At 35.6% G+C, this 25,684-nt stretch overlaps 1 pseudogene; it reads left to right on the top strand.

The window, feature by feature from the left end:
• Positions 1 to 20,872: 20,872 nt before the first annotated feature.
• Positions 20,873 to 21,289, top strand: LOC149188383 (zinc finger A20 and AN1 domain-containing stress-associated protein 4 pseudogene; annotated as a pseudogene).
• Positions 21,290 to 25,684: the final 4,395 nt, after the last annotated feature.

Consider the following 25,684-nt stretch of genomic DNA (forward strand, 5'->3'; position numbering starts at 1 on the left):
TACCATCCCTCCATCATTCATGACACCTCTAGCATTATTCTCAAGCTCCAAGCATAGGGAAAAGATGAAGTTTCCAGGGGAGAAGCAGCTACAGGAGCTCCTGTAGGAATTCTTGTAGCAGTTGATCCCATAGAAGTCTAGCACCAAAAGAAAATGAGTGCACACCTGCAAGTTGAAGAGGCACATGCAGCTCAGCTCCAGCAAAAGAAGAACCTGAAAAAGTATACAACCATACATTAGCTAGCAGAGACAGCATGCATGAAGGAAAGTGTAGGCATGCAGCAGAGAAAGCCACAACACCTCACATCAAATACACTCGGATCACAGGTAAATAACTAAATCACTCCTCTATTTGCATTTGTGTAATTAGGAACCATATCAAAGGCAATGAGATGGTTGAGATTGAATGAGGGAAAGGTGGCCAATTAACTTGGCCACCTTCATTTAGTTGACTCCACTTATCCAAGATGTCACCCACACGTGCGCACAGTCAACTCAAGCACAAGATGTCAAGGATAGGTAGTCGGAGGAAGTGTGAACTCCGATGCAATAATGAGGGATGATTATGAGGAGGGGCCATGATGACCAATCAGGTGGGGACCAACGGTCCAAATATGGCCAACGTACACCTTGCCAGCTCAGCACCCATAACTAAGAATAGCCATAAAAAGCAATGAGCACTCCTCCCTACGCATTCTCACCACCTTTTCTTCATTTTCTCCTCGTAACTCAGCCACAGCAGTCTTATTGTGCCCCCACAACCTCGTAACCACAATTCTCCATCAATTTCCTCCCTATCTTTTCTCTCGGCATTTTCTACAGGAGCACTTACAAGAAATCTACAGGAGCACCTAAAGGAAATCTACAGGAGGGGTAGTGAGTCAGTTTGAAGGTAGAAACCATAATTTTTGGCACGAATTTCAGTCTAGAGAGGTAGGGTTCATGCATGCCCCCTGTTGAATATCAATTCATGAAAGAAATGATCTCAATTTGAGGATGAAATAAGTCTTTAGGAGGTCAGAAAATACATAAATAAATAAATTAAATAAATAAATAAATAAAATTAAAAATAATAAAATTAAATTAAAAAAATAAAAAAAATAAATAAATAAATAAAAAAATTTCTGTTTATTTAAAAAAAAAAACACAGTCTCCTCTGTTTCTTTGTTTTTCTCAAAATTCTTTGTCTCCACCTCCATATTTGGTTTTCCAAAATAATACAGACAGTATGACAGGAGGGTTTATGAGAAAGGAGCCCACTAACTCCACTAGGCTCCATGCACATCCTCAAGTGGTGGACATATTCACAAGGGAAAATTGGATGAATTTCTTTGAGAAATTTAGAGGGTTTGATGATGAAATTGCCCAAGAATTTGCTCTCTCTCTCTGGTCCCTCACACAAGAACACATGCCACTGTAACCATTAGAGGCCTCTCCATCGAAATAACCCCTGAATTCATCAGTAGGGTCACTACCTTTCCTCTTGAGCCTTGGAGCAAAGATGAGAAACCAATTGGCCAGGCTACCAAGAAGAAATTTTTCCAAAATAATGAAACCCCTGTTGAAGATAAAAATAGAATTAGAAGGGCTAGTATACCATACCCCTGGGATGAGGTTAGCTACCAAGTCATCAAATACATTTCCTGTGAAGGGAGGCACAACATTGTCTATGGATATCATTTCAAAATCCTCCATGACTTGAGATATGGCATGGATACCCCAGCACCTCAAAAGCTCAGTATCCCTTACTTTCTCCTTCAGTCCCTCATTGACTCCAACACAAAGGTACAAGCAGGAAATTCAGAGCAATTAGCTCACCATGGCTTAATCAAAATCCTAGTAGAGGAAGCCCTCCATACCTTTACACTCCCTATAGCATGGGAAGTTTTCTAAAATATGATAGCTAAGGATGACATAAAGGCATTAACCTATGATTTCAATCCTACTAGCAGTGAGGAGGAAGAACAGCAAGGAGGAGAAGATGAAGCCAGTGGTGACATAGCAGAGCAATAAAGGAAGGAAAAGAAACAGAAGAGGGAAAAGTTGAAGAGACAGAAAAAGAGACAGAAGAGGGAGAAAAGGAGGCAGAGAAGGTAGAGCAAGGAGAAGAGTCCCCTGAGACTTTGGAAAGAGAAGCTGCAGCTGCCCTCAGTACACCAATCAAGCCAAAGCAGAAGAGGAAAAGAAAGACCACCATGTATCTCAGGGCAAGGAAAAGCACAGGAATTAAAATAGGCAAACCTCAGCCCTCTTAAAAAGTTCCCATTACCATTGAAGATTCACCATTTTCTAAGGTGAAAGAATCTCCTTCCAAGACACCCATAACCTATGAATGGGGGACTCCAAGATCTTCTACATGGAAGGGAAAGGCAGTACTATAGGACCCAAAACCAGACCTACAGGAGGCTCAGACAGTCCTATAGGAGACATTGTCCAAACTACAGGAGACCCAAAAGCTTGAGAAAAAGATAGGGGAACAGCCAGAGGTGAAGGGGGAAGCACAAGAGCTACAAGAACCTGACCCCTAGCCTAGTCTTGCCTCCTATTACAATCTACTTGAGGGAGGCAGGATAATCCCACAAAAATTTGCAATTCCATTGTTTTTCGAATTGGAGAAAGAAAGAGTGAGAACACATAGGTGGATGCAGATAACCAAATCCAAAGGAGTTGAGGATGTTGGCCATATGGAAAACAAACTCAGGGAAATGGGCAGAGAATTGAGTGCTCTCAAAGACAGAGAGGCCATTATAAGAAGCCACCTTGAAAATGAGAATGAACTACTAAGGAGGCAGTTGCAAGAGAAAGAGACTTAGCTGGCATACATGGCCAGCTTATCCATGGAAGCATTACAATGCAGAACACCAGCCAAATCTTATGGCCTCTATCTGAAGGACAAATGGCTTCAATTCCAAATAAAGACTTTGGCACAAAGAGGCACAATGCCTTTCCAAGACTACAAGCAGTTCATGGATTTGTGTGACCAAAGCACCTCAGAGGATAAAGCAAATATGGTATATTTCTACCTACACAACATGGCCCTCACAGACATGAACGTGTTGGACCCCAATGCCAAGCTAATGGACCTGCAATTAATGGCCATGGCCTCATGGATGAACCATGAAGAATTGAGGGCAGCAGAAATGAAAATATTGATGATAAAAGAGCAGAATGAGCCATTAATGATAAGAGCTAAGCCATCAGATCCTATGGCACTCATCAACACACACAACCTTCTTGCCAATGACCCTCAGATTGCCCCTAGATATCTAGCCAATCAGGCACAAACAATCGCACACTTTGAAGATATGCTTAGGCTACTTGGGGATGATTGTGTACATGCATGCATGAGAAGATGGAACACCCTACCCCATAGCTTGCAGATCAGAGAATACCATCCTCCCATGAGGCTAATGGAGGCATTGAAAAGAGTGCCAATGTACAAGCACTCCATGCAAAGGCTAAAGGTCAACTGGATTGGCCTCAAACTGATTCCTCCACTTCTATTTGGCATGCTGGAAGGCAGAAGAGAAGAAGAAGAGGAGTAGTGGAAGGACATAGGCAGAAAGGCAGGGTTTTATGACCAACATGAGTAGACCATATTAGAAGCCTAGGATGCTAGGGAGGCCACCAGAGCCATAAAAGATGAGGAGATTGACTAAGTTGCTCAAAGTATGAGCAACACCTTCAGTAGGAGGGTGATGATGAGCCTCATAAATGGGTAATTATATGGGCTCATTTTACCCCCTAACCTAGTCAAATCAACCATCCTCTTAGCTTATTATATGATTTTCTGATTATATTTACGCTTATAGAGTGAGTTGAGTTAGTTATGATGCCATGTGGTTTAACATGTATTTAATGCAGATTATTGATGGATTTCAAAGTCAAAGTCAAGGATCCAGTGGTCAAATGGTAGAAATAACTTGAAGTAGACAGAGGAGAAGACTTATAGGAGGGAATCCCCCTCATTTATGACTCCATACTTCGAATTCCCCTTCATTCAGCTCGGAGTACAAGCAGCTGAATCATGCACTAGAAGGCAGTCGAGCAAGTGGAGGATGACTGATAGTTATCTCGAGTTTTGGGAGCCAAGCCTCCCTGATTTTAAGGAAGCTGTTGGTAGCTTCAGATGTATAAGTAGAGAGGCCTAGGGCCTCACTAGGGTTGGATTTTTTTGCTTATGTAAACTCTGCTCAAATTTCGAGCTTACTATTTTGTGACAGTTTTATGTAATCTTGCTATTTTTTGATAATGAAGATGGAATCCTTTTTGAGCTAGCACTGAGTTACCTCAGAGGGCTGAAGCTCTTGGGTTAGGGCCCAATCCAAGCAGTAAAGCTTCTCTTTACTTGTATTTATATGCTTTACTCCAGTTTGTAAATTAATTCGCTGTTAGATGTATTTCTTTTATGGTTAAGAATAGGTTGCTTTTGATGATTTAATAGTTTTCTTCCATTTGTGCTTTCTGTAGCAGGTTAAGCAACGATCAAAAAAGATTCAAAAGGCTATCAATAGTGCCTTGGATTCTCTTCCTCCCTCTGGGACCATGATTCGAGTCAAAGACTCTCTTGCTACCCCAAAAACACATATTTTCCTCATTCATAGGACTTCTAGTGTTTGCAACTCTTTAGTAGGTTAATAGTCCAGTTTCGCTTTGCTTCAGATCTCCTTTATCATGTTCATTTCCTAATTTTTAATATTCCTCTTTCATGCTTTCCTTTCCTACAACATTTCCTTTAATAGATTATAGTTTAGACCATTTTAATGCAAAACTATGTTTTTCCTAAATGCACTCATTTCATTTGTTGCTTGATTTTCTTGGTTGACTGTCAGTTCCTTTGCAGTAGATCTCTTCCAGCAGTAGGCTAGCTTATTAGCAATCACATGCTCCATCTAATACATGCCCTACAGGTCTCCTAAACCTCACCTCAATTCTGCCCTAGTTTCCTCCATTTTTTCATAGAACTTCCTCCTCTCTCCTTGAGCAAACCCAATCATCTTTCTCTCTCCTAGTGATTCATGGTAGACCTTAGGTGCCCTAACACCTCATTCCAACCTTCATGCACCTTTTCCACCCACTCTCACACCCTCAAAATAGCGGAAATTGCTCTCGGCCTCCTCCTGTAGGCCTCCTGTAGTTTCCCTGTTTTCCTCTTGTAGTTTCCATATGTCCTCCTGTAGTTTTTCCTATAGGCTCCTTTTTGAAGGCTGAGTGTGGGAAAAGCCTCCAGAAGGCCACCTAAGACCTACTAGGACCATCCACACCATCTTCCATCCTCCCAAGCTCCAAAACCACTCTCCAACACCACCTGTTCGCTGCCACACTAACACACAATAAATTAGATGCATGTCAAATTCACATAAAAATCCAATGTTATGTTTTTGCTTATTTACTTCCAGAAATAGCATGGTTAGATGTTGTTTACTTTCTTAAGTAGGTAATGGCATTTCTTTCATGGTTTTCATAGTGTTTTTGGCAAAAGTAGAATTAGCTTGTTAATTAGGGTTTACTAGGTCTTGGTTTACATTATAGTCTTTTTCCTTTCTGCAATTAGGATAGCTTTTGTAGAGTAATCTTTCTTTCTTTCATCACACATAGAGCTTCTTCTATAGAATTTAGCTTGAGCTCCTAGTGATCTTGCACCGGCTGACCAAGTGACAACCTGCAGTGAGAACTAGTACTTGTGCATATAGCACTGATGCTTCCAAGTTTGTTACAAACTACCAGGTTGATAAAAGTAAAGTTGGCCACCCAGGAGTTGCAGCATTCTTGCTGCAATACTGGCACTCACCAGCAGCTTTCCAGTGAAGTTCATGGGGCTCCTGCATATATCTAGAACAAACTCCTACTGCAAAAGATATATCAGGTCAGGTGTGAGTAAGATACAACAAACTCCCAACCAACTGTCGATACAGTGTACTGTCCACCAAAGGTGTAGTACCCACATCCTCAAATCTGATCCCTGAAAGAAAGGGAGATGATGTTGGCTTGCATTCTGTCATCTAAAAGCAGACAAGTAGATCTGATGCATACTTAGACTGTGCCATCTTGATCCCTAAAGTAGACTGAGAAACTTCAAGACCAAGAAAGTAGTGCAACAGTCCTAAATCTATCATGGAAAATCGATCATGCAATGTTGATTTTTCCGAATCAATAGCTGAGGTAAGGTTCCCTGTCATCAATAAATCATATACATATAGTAATATCACAAAATGGAATCATCATGTTGCAGCAAATAAATATTCTAATCATATTTGTATCAAATGAATCCAATGGAAAGCAAGAAAGAATCCATATTTGCATACCAGGGTCTTGGAGCCTGTTTTAGGCCATACAAAGATTTATTTAATCTGCAAACAAGGGAAGAGTTTTGAATGTATCCCTGTGGCTGCTCCATATATATCTCCTCCTTGAGATCTCCATGAAGAAATGTACTCTTCACATCCATGTGATGAACTTCCCATCTACGAGAAGCAACAATGGCTAAAACTAGTCAAATGGAGTCCATTTTTGCAACAGGTGCAAATGTCTCTATGTAGTCTATGCCATGTACCTATGAGTATCCTTTTGCAACAAGTCAAGCTTTGTACTTTTTGATCTCACCATCTGCAAAAATATTTTTGTGATAGATCCATCAACATCGAACAAGCTTTCTTCCTTTCAAAAGTGGAACCAAGTCCCATGTGTTGTTTTCCATTAAAGCAGGGTACTCTTCATCCATGGCAGCCTCCCAAAGCAGGTTTCTAGCAGCCTCAGAGTGTGACTGTGGATTTGAACCAAGTTTCATATAGAAATTTATGGGAAGCAATGGTTCGATGGTAGCCAGGGCTTGAGGAGCCCCAAAAAACTGTGATCTAGTCCTTCTCGCATCCGCAGGATCACCGACTAGTTCACCTGCATCTTGCAGGGTTTTCTCTGCCCAAGTTGGTAGCTGAGTTGGAGCAGCCATGACCTACTCCTCATCCTATGAATTAGACCCAAGAGGCTTCTCTGATGGCTGCTCTAAAGTGCTCGAAGAAGTTTCAGACTCCTCCTCATCAATGGCAACAAGCGGTTCCTCGGCACGGTCTGTTGAAAAATCATGCAATGATTCTTCTTCAAACTTCACACTTCGAGCTACAAGGAAATTTTTCAATGTGAGAGTCTAACAATATATATCCTTTAACACTGTCAGGATATCCAAAAAAGATACATTCAACACTTTGAGTCTCTGAAGCCTTCCTCTTATCTGTCGGAATGTGAGCCCATGCTCGTGAACCAAAAATGCGAAAGTGCGACACTTTCAATTTCTTACCAGTCCAACATTCAAATGGAGTGGTGCCTTTGAGTGCTTTGGGACGAACTTGGTTCTGAATGTATGCTGCACAATTAATAGCTTCAACCCATAGCTTAGGAGCTAATGATTTGGACTGTAGCATACAATTTTCCATCTCTTTTAACGACCAATTTTTCCTCTCCGCAACACCATTCTGCTGTGGTGTATATGGCACTGTGTGTTGTAGTTGTATACCTACATCAATACAAAGTTGCTGCACATATTTGTTGACACACTCCCCCCATTATCAGTATGGAGTATCTTAATCTTACACCTAGACTTATTCTCAGCAAGTGTTTTAAATTCTATAAGGCATTCAAATACTTCCGATTTTAATTTCAGAAAAAATACCCAAGTAAAATGAGAGAAATCATCTATGAAGGTGAGTACATATCGAGCCCTACTGATTGAAGGTTATGGGAATGGGCTCGTGATGTCACTATGAATCAGACCAAGAGGTGAAGAAGCTCTTTGTGCCTTCCCTTTGTCAAACTTTTGCTCCAGATGCTTGCCAAGAATGCATCCTTGACATACATCGCTTGTGAATTTAATAGCGGGCAATCCTTCTACCATGTTTTCCTTGCTAAGTTGATGCAAGTACTTATAGTTTAGATGGCCAAATATTTCATGCCATAACCTACTGATATCATTAGATTGTGATAAAAATATAGTGCTAATAGATTTAGGAACAAAGTGGGAGAAGAAATACAAACGATAACCATGATCTGCAATTCCATGTGCAAGTTGTGAGCCCATGGAAATGTCAGTAATCACTGCAGAGTCCGGAGTGAACTCCACCTTCCTTCCAGAGTCGGAATGACTGATCTGATATATCGAGACAAGATTTACAGACAGCGAGGGAACATGAAGCACATTTGTGAAGTAGCCCCCTTCAAGGTCTACAATTCCTTCTTCGCACACCTTTGCGGGTGTGGCATCTCCCAGGAAAATTGGGGATCTGGTGCTTTCTTCGATGGAGGAAAATTCATCTTTTGATGCAGCCATATGGTTCAGTGCAACTGAATCAAGGATCCAAGCTGATGGAGTGGATGTGATAGCCATTAAAGCATGACCATCTCGTGCTCTCCCTCTCCGATCTCCCGTTTTGTTATCATCCTTCTTCTTTGCATTCTCGAGCACGGTGAGATTGTGCTACTGTAATTGCTTAGCCATCTCATCGATTGTTTTCCTCATGAAATTTTCTTTGAGATGAAAACGTTTGGAACAGTAGCTGCAAAGTGTTATTTCCTTCTTCTTCTTACCCTTAGGCAAAGAAGAGCTCTCTGAAGATCGTACGAGTCTCTCCTTCTTTGATTCATTACATTTACCCTTCCCTTTTTGCTTGTCTCTTCCACTGCTCTTTGGAGCATCAGTAGCTGCAAGTGCTTGGTTCTTTGAACACTTGATGGCACCCATTTGGACTAACTTAGCTTGCTCTTGAGTCAATGCTACAATGAAGGCATTCAATGGAGGAATTTTCCATTTTTCCTTAGTCAATTTAGATGCTTGAAAAGATGATACAAATACGGAATATTCAGGGCCTAATTTCGAGAGAATCGAAAGGATGAGTTGATATTCTTATTTCTTGACTCCACATGCATCAAGTTGAACAAGGAGGAATTTAAACTTGGTGAATTATTGTTTCAGGTTGCTGAAATGAGTTGGATTGAGGGATATGAGTTCATTCTACAGTTGATGCACTCTCATTTCATCCTGCTTGCCGAATAGTCCTTCCAATGTGGTCCAGATCGCATCGGGAGTAGTGGTTCCGCTGACATGAAAGAGGAGTTCTCTGGAAATTGATAGGAATATCAGCCCAATTGCTTCATATAATTTATTGAAATACTTGATCTTCTCCATTGCAAAAGTCATTTCAGTCTTTGTTCCCATTGTTACCCTGTAAAGCCCTTTGCTTCGGAGGAGCAGAGTAATCTCTGTCTTCCATTCGAAGTAATTGAAAGGATTTAGAACACGTTTTGTGGGCTGAGAGAGATGATCTATTGTTTCTTGCTACACCTCCTAATGATCTATGCCTGTAAATAAAACCATGTACAATCCACTAGATTCGAACTAGCTTCGATACCATGTAGAATTCCTGCAGAAACTCTGATAGATCTAGAATTCTAGTTAAATTAAACACAAGTATTTTGTTGATATTCAAGAGAGGAGAGAAAGAATTTTCTCCATAAAATAAATGTATTAAATTAATGAACAATAGTAATACATGAGCAACCAAACCTCTAATCCCAAAGGGAGGTGGTTATATAGAAATTGCCGAATCTAGAAAACTAGTAAAAAACTAGAAAAGGCTAAGAAAAGCTAAAGGGAGGCCTAAAATAGCAACAATGACTCAAGACAACCTATGCCAACTATCAGCCATGAGGAAAGCATGAGGAGGGGCGCATTTCCCAAGGAAGGCAACTTTAAAACATGCTAAAATGGCCCGGGGGACCAAATCCCTTGATTTAAGGGGGAATCTTCATGTGGGGCGCCAATCCCCAAATAACTCAAGTGGATGAGGTGTGGTTAGATGTGAACATGCACTTAGATGTCTAATGGTTTAGGAAATTTTTTGGACCAATATTTCCATAATATTAAGCCTTTAAAGGCAAAAACCAAGGTAATGTTGGTCCACCTAGCTAGTTACCAAAAACCAAGTGTGAACATGATTTTTAGTGCATGTGGCTAAGTCAAGGATACTTAGGCTAAAAAATAAATGTAGATGTTTGGATTATATTCCAACATCCCTTCTATCCATAGGAGCTTGCCTTTCCCTATCGTCAAGTATTCATATTGTGGTCAAGACTTATCTTTTCATGCTTTGCTTGTGATGTAATGATCTCAGTTTGAGATCTTTCAGGCAGAAGAAGCCTTCTGATATGACCTTGCAACATTGTTGGGCTTTCCTCCAAGAACTGTGCAATCTTGGAAGGAAGGCCAACCTTGCCTCTAGAAACTACACAATTCTTCTTGGCAGGCCAACCTTGAGCATGAAAAATATGCAATTCTGGATGGCAGCCGAGCCTTGATGATGGAATCATCACAAAGCATCTCATCAACTCAGAAACTGTGCAATGCACTGAGCCAAGAAGTTTCCCATTCCTTGGGAATTTTGAAATCCTTCTTGGGAGTGTGCATGCCCGATTCTAAAAGAAAAAAACCATCCCTAGAAAATAGGGAGTCATTAATTAATTTCCTGAAAGTGGCACACTTACTATTTTTGAAACTTTATGCCAAGTGTCACTTTTTCCTTGATTTTAGGCATGCACGCCATAAACCATAATCAATCTAGATCTATATAATGGACACCCCTAGAGCTCATTTGTATATTCGATCATGGATCTCTAGCATTCTGAAGGAGATCAAGGAGCCTTCAGTGGAGTTTCTGGTGCTTTTCCAGGTGACTTTTTATTTTGTCATCTTTTGTCCTTTTTTGGTCGATTTTTGTCATTTATCTTCTGTGAGTGTTATTTTGCATGTTTATTTTCATGGTTGTTGGCGTTTTAACTTATGTTATCTTTTACAAGTATTGGTTCAGTCCATCATTTGCCTTTTACAAGTACCACATCATTTTTCTCGTTTTTTTCCCATTAGTGGTCATCGTTTCAGCAACTCTCCATGCATGTTTATTTTTCCTTTTGCACGTTGATATTCTAGACTTTATTTGCACTGACCCATCTATTCTTACTCAAATCTGTACTTTAAACTTGCACCATTACTCAGATCTTCTTATTTCCCACACTCTTATCGAATAGATATGTTCATCCCTTGGTTAGTGTTTGCCTTGTCTAGCTGGGCATGGCCAGGCAATTTCTCAATGGTCCCATAGATTCATGTCCAATAATGCATTTGGTTTATTTGTGTATTTAAGGAGAGAAGAGAAACTAGACAAAATTAGCCACACCATCATATACAACTAGAGGATAAGTTTATAAATTTTGTTCCTACCCATTACGTCTAATAGTGATGATTGAGACCTAATTTGCATTGAGATATAGCCTCTTAACATCGGATATGGACCAATCTCTAAAAATGAGATGATCCATTCATTTATGGTGTTCTCCTACTCAAATCCATGATGTTTATGTGTAATTTTTAAGGATAATTGATGTATTTATGTCTATTTATTTCATGGATTATGTGTTAAGGTATTTCAGATCTTTGACTTTTCCTAGAATGAACAAGAATCTTTATTTTGAACTTTTCCCTTTTGATGTCATAGTTTTCCATCTTTTATGTAGAAAACATTGTCCATATTTATACCTTGTAATTAGATTTCATTTCACACTCAATAAAGCAGAGATGGACTAATAGAATTTTGTCATTATTACTCTTTTGAGAAATCAACTTTAGCATTTTATTTTAGGTTTGATAAAGGGTCCACATTACAAAAAGTTTTGAGAAGGGAAAAATAGCATGCACCCATAAATAAATTAATAATGATATATAGTACATATATCTAATGGAATATATCTCAGCCTATAGAGCATTTATTACTTTATGGTATGATGCACATTTATAATTGTGGTGAATAATATACACCCTCCTCGTAAACAGTAGATTGACTTAGTAATTTAGAAACCTTAGTGTCATAAATGGGAGCAACTATGAGTACTCATTATTGTTTTCTACTTTTTTCCCCTTGCCAATTTTACTTTTGAATGGGATGAATCCCTTTTTACTAAAAATATCCTTATGTCCATATCTTAGAGAGCTCTCTTGGGAGATAATATTAAGATTCCAAGGATTGTATAATTTTGGATCAGTGTTAATTTATTCATGTATATGTTTTTCTTTCTTTTCGTATGGAACGAGTCGAATGAGGTGTTATTTGATATTATGGAACTTTTCATATTTTTTATGATTTAATAATAGCTTGATTCTTGCTAACTTTTCCCTACAACTATGAATGATAGAGATGCAAATGACACACTTCCCCTAGAGATTAGATATTTTGAGATGCACTATCTATCACCTGAGCAAGGAGACACTTGGTTCCTCCCCTAGCCACACAATTTCTCAATGGTCCCATAGATTCATGTCCAATAATGCATTAGGGTTATTTGTGAATTTAAGGAGAGGAGAGAAAGTAGGCACAATTAGCCACCCCATCATATACAACTAGAGGATAAGTTTCTAAATTTTGTTCCTACTATTTTGGAGAATGTTAAACCCATTGAGTCTAATAATGATGATTGAGACCTAATTTTCATTGAGATGTAGCCTCTTAACATTGGATATGGACCAATCTCTAATAATGAGATGATCCATTCCTTGATGGTGTTCTCCTACTCACTAAGCCATGATGTTTATGTGTCATTTTTAAGGATAAGTGATGTATTTATGCCTATTCATGTCATGGATTATATGTTAAGGTATTTAATATATTTGAATTTTCCTACAATGAACAAGAATCTTTATTTTGAACTTTTCCCTTACTTTTGATGTCATAGTTTTCCATCTTTTATGTAAAAAACATTGTCCATATTTATACCTTGCTAATATAATAAAAATATAATTGGATTTCAATTTCACACTCAATCAAACAAAGATAGACTAATAAAATCTTTCCATTATTTCTCTTTTGGGAAATGAGCATTACCATTTTATTTTAGGTTTGAATAAAGGGTCAAAATTATAAAAAGTTTCGGGAAGGGATAAACATCATGCACCGAGAAATAAAATAATAATGATATATAGTACATAAATCTAATGGAATATATCTCAACCTATATAAAATTTATTACTTTATGGTTGGATGCACATTGATAGTTGTGGTGAACAATATACACCCTCCCTGTAAACACTAGGCTAACTTAGTAATTTAAAAACCTTAGTGTCATAAAAATTGGAACAACTATGAGTACTCAATATTGTTTTCTAATTTTAACCCATTGTCAAGTTTACTTCTAGATGGGATGAATTTATTTTTATTAAACACATCCTTACATCCATATCCTAGAGAGCTCTCTTGAGACATAATATTAAGATTCCAAGGATTGTATAATTTTGGATTAATGTTAATTTAATAATGTATATCGTCTTCTTTCTTTTTTATGGAATAAGTGGAATGAGGTGTTATTTGATATTATGTAAATTTTCAATTTTTTGATGATTTAATAATAGATTGGTTATTTCTAACTTGTCCCTACAGGTATGAATGATAGAGATGTAAATGACACAATTCCTCTAGAGATTAGAGATTTTGAGATGCAATATCTATCACCTGAGCAAGGAGACACTTGGTTCCTCCCCTATCCACACAATTTCTCAATGGTCTCATAGATTCATATCCAATAATGAAATATGGTTATTTATGCATTTAAGGAGAGGAGAGAAAGTAGGCACAATTAGACACCCCATCCTATACAACTAGAGGATAAGTTTCTAAATTGTTTTCCTGTTATTTTGGAGAATGTTAAACCCATTGAGTCTAATAATGATGATTGAGATCTAATTTCCATTGAGATTTAGCCTCTTAACTTTGGATATGGACCAATATCTAATAATGAGATGATCCATTCCTTCATGGTCTTCTCCTACTCACTAAGCCATGATGTTTATGTGTCATTTTTAAGAATAAGTGATGTATTTATGCATGTTCATGTCATGGATTATATGTTAAGGTATTTAATATCTTTTACTTTTCCTACAATGAAAAAGAATCTTTATTTTGAACTTTTCCCGTACTTTTGATGTCATAGTTTTCCATATTTTATGTAAAAAACAATGTCCATATTTATACCTTGCTAATATAATAAAAATATAATTGGATTTCATTTTCAAACTCAATCAAGCAAATATAGACTAATAGGGTATTTTCATTATTATACTTTTGAGAAATGAACTTTACCATTTTATTTTAGGTTTGAATAAAGGGTCCACATTATAAAAAATTTTGGGAAGGGATAAACATCATGCACCCATAAATAAATTAATAATGATATATAGTACATAAATCTAATGGAATATATCTCAACCTATATAACATTTATTACTTTATGGTTGGATGCACATTGATAATTTTGGTGAACAATATACAGCCTCCCCATAAACACTAGACTCGCTTAGTAATTTAGAAACCTTGGTGTCGTAAATTGAAATAATTGTGAGTACTCAATATTGTTTTCTAATTTTGTCCCCTTATCAAGTTTACTTCTATATGGGATGAATCCATTTTTATTAAACCTATCCTTACATCCATATCCTAGAGAGTGCCCTTGAGAGATAATATTAAGATTCCAAAGATTGTATAATTTTGGATCAATGTTCATTTATTAATGTATATCTTTTTCTTTAATTTTTATGGAATAAGTGGAATGAGGTGTTATTTGATATCATGGAACTTTTCATATTTTTTTATGATTTAATAATAACTTGATTCTTTCTAACTTTTCCCTACGGGGATGAATGATAGAGATGTAAATGACACACTTCCCCTAGTGATTAGAGATTTTGAGATGCACTGTCTATCACATGAGCAAGGAGACACTTGATTCCTCCCCTAGCCACATAATTTCTCAATGGTCCCATAGATTCATGTCCAATAATGCATTAGGCTTATTTGTGCATTTAAGGAGAGTAGATAAAGTAGGCACAATTAGCCACCCCATCATATACAACTAGATGATAAATTTCTAAATTTTGTTCCTGCTATTTTGGAGAATGTTAAACCCATTGAGTCTAATAATGATGACTGAGACCTAATTTTCATTAAGATGTAGCCATTTAACATTGGATATGGACCAATATCTAATAATGAGATGATCCATTCCTTCATGGTGTTCTCCTACTCACTAAGCCATGATTTTTATGTGTCATTTTTAAGAATAAGTGATGTATTTATGCCTATTTATGCCATGGATTATATGTTAAGGTATTTAAGATCTTTGACTTTTACTACAATGGACAAGAATTTTTATTTTGAACTTTTCCCTTACTTTTGATGTCATAGTTTTCCATCTTTTATGTAGAAAACATTGTCCATATTTATACTTGCTAATATAATAAAAATATAATTGGATTTCATTTGCGCACTCAATCGAGAAGAGATAGACTAATAGAATTATGTCATTATTACTCTTTTGAGAAATGAAATTTATCTTTTTATTTTAGGTTTGATAACGAGTCCACATTATAGAATTTTTTTGGAAGGGATAAACACCATGCACCCATAAATAAATTAATAATGATATATAGTACATAAATCAAATGGAATGCATCTCAATCTATATAGAATTTATTACTTTATCTTTGGATGCACATTGATATCTGTGGTTAACAATATACAACCAAGAAATGGTAATAAATATATATTATACAAGTTTAAACCAACTTGCATAATATTTATGATGAAAGATGTGATATGTTGTGTGATTCAATTGAATATTTAAATTATACTATGAATTATTTTATTTTATTTTATTTGAATTTTCTCTTATAATTTGTCCTTGGTTCATTTCATATAAAATGTGTATGCGGAGTATTTTTCAAACTAGGTGCTTTAACAAGAAAAACATAATAATTGACCAATTATGAGAATTTTGTGTTCCATTTTACTTTATATCAACCCAAATAAACTCATATATAAATGCAAAAGACTAAAAAAAAGTATGTAAATAAGGTGAGTTATAAAAATATATATATATATATATATTTTAAATCAACATCAGCAAAAACATCCATGTTAAAGACTTGATCATGTGACATCAATTTCCAAACATGACTAGTAAATACAATACATATAATATCATTAGAGAGTTTCTAAGGTCTTTGTGCTAAACATATGAAGAGAAACAATGTTATTAATCTTTTATATGCTTTCACAAAGTTGCATATTGTTGTATTACTTTTGAGTATTAACGAAATACATGATTTTTCCTCCATATGTTGCAGGTGACACATTCACTGTTAATGCTACTCTTTCGTACGCTACTTCCTTACAGCGTTTCCTTTGCAACATTTGGTGCAATTGCTAGTAGTAATATTTCTTTAAACCATATTTATTCAGCCTCAATGTAATATTCTAGAATATTCATGGTAGTAGTATACACAAATCAAATGTTGAGATTTATCTCCATGGCAGTTTTTGGCTTTTAATTAAATTGATTAATTAAAAAGAAAAGTTCATTTGAACAAACATCCTATGAATTTACTTATGGTTTTTTGGTCGTACGGTATTAATAAGTCATGGTATTATAACAAAGGATATTTATAGATTAAGGATTTCCATGATTAAGAATATCCTTCAGCCAATCTATTGGAGATTAAAGATTTTTTTTATTTTTTTTCGCAGAAAAATCAAACTCTTTATTAAGAAAATAAAAAGTTACAGTGTAGATGCAATGAAGCATTCATATATCAAACTGTGAATCCACCATACGCAGAAAGTGAATACAACAACATATTGAGAAAAAGTGGATATGCACTTGCTCAATACTAATAATCCATCATAAAGAACTCAAATAGTAGAGATCAAAAATTGGTTCTCTCTAAACAATCAGAAAAAACAACCCATACCAGAAACCATAATGAGTGATAATATTGAAATCCATCTCTCTAGTACAACATAAATAAATATAAACTTAAATGTTTTCATAAGACAAAACAGTCTCATAGCCTGCCAATATGTACATATTATAACATAAACCAAAAGAACAAAATGGAGAGTTTAGAGGTAAGGTGCCCGATCCGAAACTGTGACCAGCCTGTTGTCCGAGACGATTATGTGCCAAGAGTCCAGAGCCCTGAGCCTTTTTTAGAGAAATAATCAGCCTCCACATTCCTCTCCTTGTAAATGTGACAAACAGTTAAATCATCAAAGGTTGATTTAACATATAAAATTTCATCTAATATAGGAATTAGAGTAAGATTTTGACAACGCTGCACATTATTTTCCCAGTTAATCACATTCAGGGAGTCACCAAAAACCTGAGTTGAATCCACCCCCAACTGCCTTAACCAACATAAGAGAATTTTCAAAGTATTTAGTTCAGAAAAATTATTTGAACCTGAACCAATACCCACAAAAGATTTTAAGATTTTTTGTTCAGTCAAATGTATGACGATCCCAACCCCACAACAATCATGGGCATCTGAAGCCCCATCCAAGTAAGCCCATGAGATATATGTTCTGATGTTTTCTTCCTGAATAATCCGAGAAGGAAGAGTAGAAATGATGTTTGGTATCATCTCAAAAATAGAAGCACATTGAATAGCTAGAACATAAGGGTCTAAAGGTTGATACATAAAAATTCATTTGTTCTAAGCCAACCAAATATCTCAGCAAATAATCAGAGGAATATTCCTATAATGTATATCAGGTAAAAGAGTCCACCAATTTTGCCAATCATCCTCCATAGTGTTCCCAGTCCAATCAGAAACAATACCAACTATCTTCAAAAAGAGTTCATAGGTTCTTAATGCAAAAGGATAGGACAAAAAGAGATGATATGAACTTTCTTTCGAAATTTTTCACAGGGCATACCAACCTGGCCCATGATTGTTCCTTTTTTGAAGGTTATCCCAAGTTGGGACTTTTTTTATGAGAATGCACCAGAAAAAGATTTTAGCTTTTGAAGGACAACTGAGTTTCTATAGAGACTTTGACCATCAGTACTGAAGACCTCCCACCCTTCTCTCCATTTGAAAATTGGAACCGAACTTCGGAGCATAAAATCCACTAGGAGAGTATACCCATCGAAGATCATCAACCCTATCCTTTAAACGGGCATTTGATCTCTGCAGTTCCATTGTGTAATCCCTCTAGGCCACTACCCATTGTGGCTCAAGCTCTAAATCCACTGCAGACATCCAACCCTAATTCCAAATGTTAGTGGATTCCTCATGGGAGATTTGGTTGAGTGTAAAAATCCCCTTGATAAAAAGTGACTCACACAGTTCCCTTGGAAGAATGAAAGCCTTGTTACAACCAACCCATGGATCCACTCCCACTCTAACACTAGTACCATTGCCAACCAGCCAGGATAGGCCAACAACAATAATGTCAAAAGATTCAATCATTACCTTCCATATTACCAAATAGTTTCTAGAAGACTTCTTCGGAGTTCTCAACCAAACCATCAAGTCTGTGGGATCAATGTATTTCCTTTTAATCATCGAAGTCCCTAAGTTGTCCTTGGTTAGAAGACTCCAGCCAAATTTTTCTGCCAAAGAGTGAGAGAAACATGAGAGATCCTTTATACCCCACCCTCCCTTCTCCTTAGGACAAGCAATTTTCTCCCAGGCCACCCATGGAAGTACATCATCCACTTTGGAAGACACCTATATAAATCGACCACAGATTTTCCAGATTTGAGATAAGATGCCTTTTAGAACCCATGAAAGAGCAATCCAGTAAACTGGAATAGCCTGAACGACCGATTTAATAAGTACCAAGTGCTCAGCTCAAGATAGCCACTTAAAGCTCCAGTGCTTGACTCTTTTTTCAATTTTTGTAACTAACCATTTCCAGTCCAATTTTTTGTAGGAGTCCGGCTTCAATAAGAACCCAAGGTATTTTAGGCTTTCCATCAGAGATTTAACTTCAAAGGGAAAAATAGATACATATCTGTTTATCTCTACCCCAGTAAGGCCATTGTGAGTAATAGAGGATTTTTGTGCATTTATACTCATCCCTGTAGCTTTAAGGAATAAATCCAGAATTGACTACAGCTTAGCAAGATCTCCCCTAGACCCATCACAAAAAAGTAATATGTCATCCACAAAAAGAAGATGAGTAATGAAGAGATTTATGGCGATTTCAATGCCTTTATATTCTCCCCTTCTAATGGAAAAATGAATCAATTGACTCAAACCTTCTGCAACAAAAAGGAATAGAAGGGGAGATAAAGGGCATCCCTGACGAAGGCCCCTATGACTATGGAAAAAAGGAGAGGTCGCCCCATTGATGAGAATAGCAAAACTCACGTTGGTAATACAACTCATGACCCAATTAATAAAACCAATATTGAATCCCAAGTGAGTCATTAGTAGGCGTAAATACATCCAACTGATCTTATCATAAGCCTTTGAAAGATCAATCTTAACAATCATTCCTTTTTTATTATTCCTTTTGATATTGTGCAAGGATTCCTAGGCCACACCAATAGCTTCATGGATTTGCCTACCCTCAAGAAAGCCAAATTGTTCCAAGGAAATGTTTTTTGAGAGAATAGGTTTTAACCGACGTGCAATAGTTTTTGCAATAATTTTGTATGTGCAATTGCATAAGGATATGGGTCTGAAATCATCAAAACTTTGAGGATCATCGGACTTTGGGATTAAAGCCAGAAATGTTGAGTTAAATGGGTCATGAACAAAACCCCTATGTCTGGATTCCTCCACCAATCGAGCCATCTCATCCCCAATTAGATCAAAGAAATATTGGAAAAACTCCACCATCCGTCCATCCATCAGGACTCACGCTCTTCCCTTTTTGCATAGAGTGAAGAACCCCTTCCACTTCACCCTTTGAAACAGGGGCCATAACGATATTGTTATCGTCATCATCCACAAAGCTTGGGAAATCTTGTGCAACCTTAATGACTTTGGCAATAGTGGCCTTAGGGGGAGCTTTGAACAGGTTTTTGAAATGACTAACCCCCATTGTTGACAACTCGCTGAAAGAAGAAGTTGACTCCCCTTCTTCATTTTTCAATTTCCAGTTCATATTTGTGTTTTCCTTCCCTTAACATAGTTTTGGAAAAAAATTGAGTTTTCATCCCTTGCCTCAAGCCAAATGGCTCTACTTTTCAGCCTCCGATTTCTTTCGATATCATGAACCTTTCCCCTCCATAGCTTTTATCCTTCTCTTAAAAAACAGTTACTTATCATTATTTATAATTATGTAAAGTGTATGTTACTTTTCATAACAAAATTTATTTAAAATATATTTTGTAAAGTGATTATGTTTGATTTTTTCCATATAATTTTGTTTTCTAAAATTTATACTAATTCATGATATTTTAATCCACTTTATTTTTTAATTTCTATGATTATAGTATTTCATTTAATTTTACTGAGGTTTTCTCTCCTAAACAGAGATCTCTATCTTCAATTTTCAGGATTTGAGAACTCTAATTTATAACTATTTATGTTGAAAGTGTAAGATGCAGAATTCATAATGTTCCGGGGCATATAAAATAAACAACTATTGCAAATATGATTCCAGAAGCTCATTAGGGTTTGGTTTACATGAGCTATGTTTGAGCGCTTTTTTTGTGTTATTTGTCACACAGTCTTTGCACATATTTGTATCCTTTCCCTTAAAAATCGAACTTATCCCTTACAGTAATATGATAGTTATACTTTTCAATGAACAAATTCCGAAATTATAAGTGGTTAAGACAATATCAGAGTGAGATCGTTGAGTTAAATCTCAACCGTCGTGATTGATTCATTGTTCCTTAGCTTCAGCTACACGGTATATATTTGCAGGCATCGATTGAGTCTTGCAGAAGCCACATCCTTCCATAGAACACAGCAGAGTATCTACATCTATCCTTCCAGAGAAGCCATTAAATATAACCGTAGAAAGTTGAGGAATTGAGTAAAAAGATGCATTCTGAAGGTGGTCATGATCAATCAGAGCCTCAGCTGTGCATTAAAGGGTGTGGATTTTTTGGATCCTCCGCAACGGAGAACATGTGTTCAAAGTGTTACAAAGACCATCTTCTCAAAGTTAAAGTAAAAGCAACACCTACTGGTGGGCAAACTGAGACCAGCAAGGTGGAGCCTGTTGGTGGGCAAACTGATACTGTGGAGTCCAAACCTGCGCGATGTTGTAGTTGCAGAAAACGCGTTGGATTAACAGGTTTTAAGTGTCGTTGCGGAAACACATATTGCGGTGTCCACCGATATCCGGAGGCACATGGTTGCTCATTCGACTACAAGACACATGGACGCGAAGCTCTGGCCAAGGCCAATCCTCTTGTCCAAGCCAGCAAGATTGACAAAACATGGGGAACAAAATAAGTTAATGAAAGAGATGATCAAACACTCTTTAGAAATAAATCCTGACGGTAAAATTCATAATAAAAATGTACAATTCCATCACTCAAATCTACTCTTTTTTCTTAACATTGACATTCTTATTCTTTCTCTCAGGATGATATTCAAATCAGACCTTTATTCGATAAAAAATTCAAATATAAATTCATAAAAGAATCAAAAAAATAACTCGACAAACTATAAAGAAGAATAAATTATTATTGAAAAATATTCTCGAAATCTCCATAATGGGGGACCTGATTGATATCATTTGATGTTCCAATAAAAATTAACTAGTCCTTTATTTATGACATTTCTTTTCGTAATAATAAACCTTATTCAATAATTTGGATGGTAAAGTATTTGTATATAATTTTACAACTTTTAACATTATATCTCTATTTTAATTATAGATACATGTTTTATAGATAAAATAGAGATTTGTAATACTATATAATGCTATTTTGATTAAGAATCTAAAAATATAATGAAATTCTCATCCTCCATTCCAACATAGCTAATTTGAGTTCATCAACTATATTTGAGATTGGTTGGGTAATGTGAAGAGATGAGAATATGCTTTGTTAATTCGAGAACATATTAAACACCATTAAGATCGAGGATATCACCTGATGGCATCTGCAGATAGATCCCATTCCTGTTATTGGATATGTGGCATTATCTCTAAGTTTCACTTGTATTCTTGCATCTTGCGCCTAGGGTTTGTTGAAGTTATTCTTATTGTAATTGATATGCTTGGAGGATCCACTATCCACATAACATTCAATAGTAGACACAATGTTACATGAAAGGCATGAGAGCATGGGGAAGTGTTTCTTAAGCTTGAATGAAAGCTTTCATTCCATTGAATGATTTTGCACTCATTTCAAATTACTTCTATTTTTGCTACTTTCCTTTCCCCTTCTTCTCATGAAACAATTGATGTGGCTTAATTTCTTCTTTCCCTGATTAAAGGAACTTGAATCCTCTTTCATTCCTTTTTTATCCTTCTCAAGTCATCATTTTTTATTGTTCTTCTTCATTATGCTAGTGAGGGCACAATTCCTTACTCTATACTTGCAACACTTTCTAGTCATCTCCTACGCAATGAAGGCCTCCCATAACTTCTCAAAGGTGCATAGTCTTTATTAGGCATAAACCTCTTTAACAAAACGGTACCAAGAAGATAAGAATGCATTTGAGGATTTAGGTATTGACTCTTCACTCTTGACCTCTTCTCCAATTGTTGCAAGCTAATCACAAAATTTGGTGATCTTGATTAAGTAGGTGAATATAATATTTGTCTTCTCATTTATATGACTCTAAGATTATTTTGTGGCAACATATTCATATTCATATTCTCACTTTTATATAGAGTGACTAGAGATCGAACAACTCCTTACCCATGGCCCTCCTTACCCATGGCCTTTCTAATGATGTGAAGGATGATTCAAAGACCGTGACTCACTTTGTCTACACAATCTTCTTTTATATTCTACCAACAACATGAGATTGATACAACCTTGGTCTCCATAAAATTGCAAAGATCATGCTCCTCCAATAGTGTATGTACCTAATGTTTCCATCGGATGAAGCTAGAAAAACCTTGCAATATCTCTTTGTAAATTTTAAAACTAAATATCACTAAACAAAATATCGAAATAACTTAAAAATTAAGTTATCGTGTGCCCGCATCTTTTTTTCAAATACTAATCATGGAAAACTCACCCTAGACAACTCCCTGTAACAAGTATTATTAGCTCTACTATTTATAAATAAATCCTTAAAAAATTTGAACAAATAACCACTCATCATGTCAAAAATCAAATCATAACAAGAAAATTCTACACTTTAAATTCTATCTTAAATAGTTAAAATGGATAAAAACCAATCAAAACACACTACTTTAACATAAACGCACTATTAACAATTAAAACAACAAACAAGTGACTCTGAACGGTCCAAAACAACCTCACTTATTTTTATTAAAGTAAGAAATGAAAAAGCAAAAGCTACAACTAAAAGTCAAAAACCATAAAATTGTTCACCCTACTTTTTTTGAACTTAAAAAATAGTAATTACATGAGACATGCAAACAAACATTCACCGACAAAAAGCATCTACGCCCTTAAGTTGAAATCTACATACATGAACAGCTTTCAAAAATTAACTGTGCAAAGAGAAAAAATAATCAATGGATGCAGGCATGTACGCAACCCCCATCTCGCTTTAATCGATAAATGCTAGTGTGTCTTCGTTAAAGTTGTATTGAACTACAGGAAGGAGGGTTGTACGGATCTCTGGTAACATTGTATGGAGCTGCTGAAAAAGTGATGGTATCTCCTATAACATTGTATTGGGTTGCTGAAAAAGCGATGGTATTATAGTCAAGCATATATATATATATATGGGGGATAAAATTAATATAAATTATTATTTTTGTTTTTATCTTTTAATGGGAAAATAAATATTATAAACTGCATATTAAAATTAAATAAATAATTTTATAGTGATCATTTAAAATTAATATAAGGTATTGTTTAATTTATTTTCATGATAACAGATAACACTTACATATGCAATTAAATAGTTTTTTTCAATTAGCCTAAATTAATTTAATATTATGGGTAGTTAATTTAGTTTATGGATATATTTAATCTAGTTTATGTATGTAGTTATTTGTAAATCGAATTTGTAAAACAAACATTGTTAAGAGTGTTAATGTTTTTAGGATACATCTATATGGTATAAAGAAGTGGAACAACCCTGATGTATCGATGGATCTAGATAATCTCTCTATATATATATAAGTTAAACATTATAGAATATATTGGTCAAAGCTCAACTAATGGTAGTTAAAAGCAAATTCATGGCTAGAGTCCTATCTTAATAGGGATTAATAATATTAAGTATGAACAAAATCACTTTTAGTTATCAATTTCTTCACATGGCCTAAACCAATCTAATATCATGAATAATTAATCTAATTTATGAATATAGTTAATCTAGTTTATGCATGTAGTTATTTGTAAACCAAATTTGTGAAACAACCACTACTAACAATGTTAATTCTTATAGGATACATCCACATGGCATAAAGACATGGAACAACTTAATGATCAAAACTCAATTAATAATAATTAATGAGAAATCCATTACTAAAATTCTATCTTAATATAAATTAATAATATTAAATATAATAATACTAAATATTTAACAAAATCATTTTTAATTATCAATTTTAAATTTATTAATAAACAAAATATGTATATGTCATTTAAAAAAATACTATAATAACAAGTGTTAACAAAACTAATAATAATAAATATTAAAGAAATTTTGGTACTAACGAGTGTGAATAATATTTATCATTCTTTAATTGATAAAGAGCATCCTTAGTGAGTTTTAATATTGATTATATATCATGAACAAAATAACAAAGGTAAAAGAGAAACGAATTAGATGCGCACACGTAAAAAAAGAGAAACGAATTAGATGCGCACACGTAAAAAGCATCAGAAAAATACATTATTTATACAAACTTGAATAGTATATTATTCAGATAATCTCAAAGAGATGTTAGAGTGTTATGCACAACCTGTTTTCTACTCCCAAAACTCCACGAAATCTAATTCATAATCTCTAAGAGCTATACAACATTAGACATTTGAATCGAGTTACTGCAAGCGAAAACCCCAGGCAATCAAATTCGTAATCTCCAAGTATCATGGGCCGGTTGGTCTTGATAACACTCTTGCCAACTAAAAGCAAATATGTCAAAAATAATATAACAGCATATCATCACACTAATTAAACCCTGCATGGAACAAATAAAGCACAACACTTTTGATTAGAATGGCTTTATGCTTAGAGGAATGTTGTATGCAAAAGAATGAGTTGTTTATTTTTATACTCCAAGAAGATTTACAACACATTATTAAGGAGTTTTGTAAATGTAGAATAATTCTCTGCCTCGGACCCAATAGATAGAGAGGAAGCATGAGTAGCAGCAAATGATTTGGCTGCTATGCTTGACTTCAATTTAGATATAACCTAGCTTAGCAGTCGTCGCTTGCATAGGCGGGGAAAGTATATACCTGTACAAACATATATCAATATAAATAAATCATGGGTAGGTTCAAATGTAATAACAATAGTTGTAAGTATAATCATGAGGTAGAGGTTAAGGATGCTGAATATAACAGTGATTCCCAACTAGTGATCTATGGAGAATGTATATCATTCGGCTCACCATAACCAGAAATGCCAACAAAGGTTTTTTTGAAGATTATGAGAAAGGATAGAAAGGATGAGGTGTATGGTGTTGGAAAGGTAGAGGAGGAAAGGCACAAAATTTTACACACACAAACAATAACACAA

This window comes from Pinus tabuliformis, chromosome 3_1 (genome assembly GCF_031772625.1).
Source record: "Pinus tabuliformis cultivar Carrire ecotype Pingquan chromosome 3_1, CPIR1, whole genome shotgun sequence".
NCBI classification, from domain to species: Eukaryota; Viridiplantae; Streptophyta; class Pinopsida; order Pinales; family Pinaceae; genus Pinus; species Pinus tabuliformis.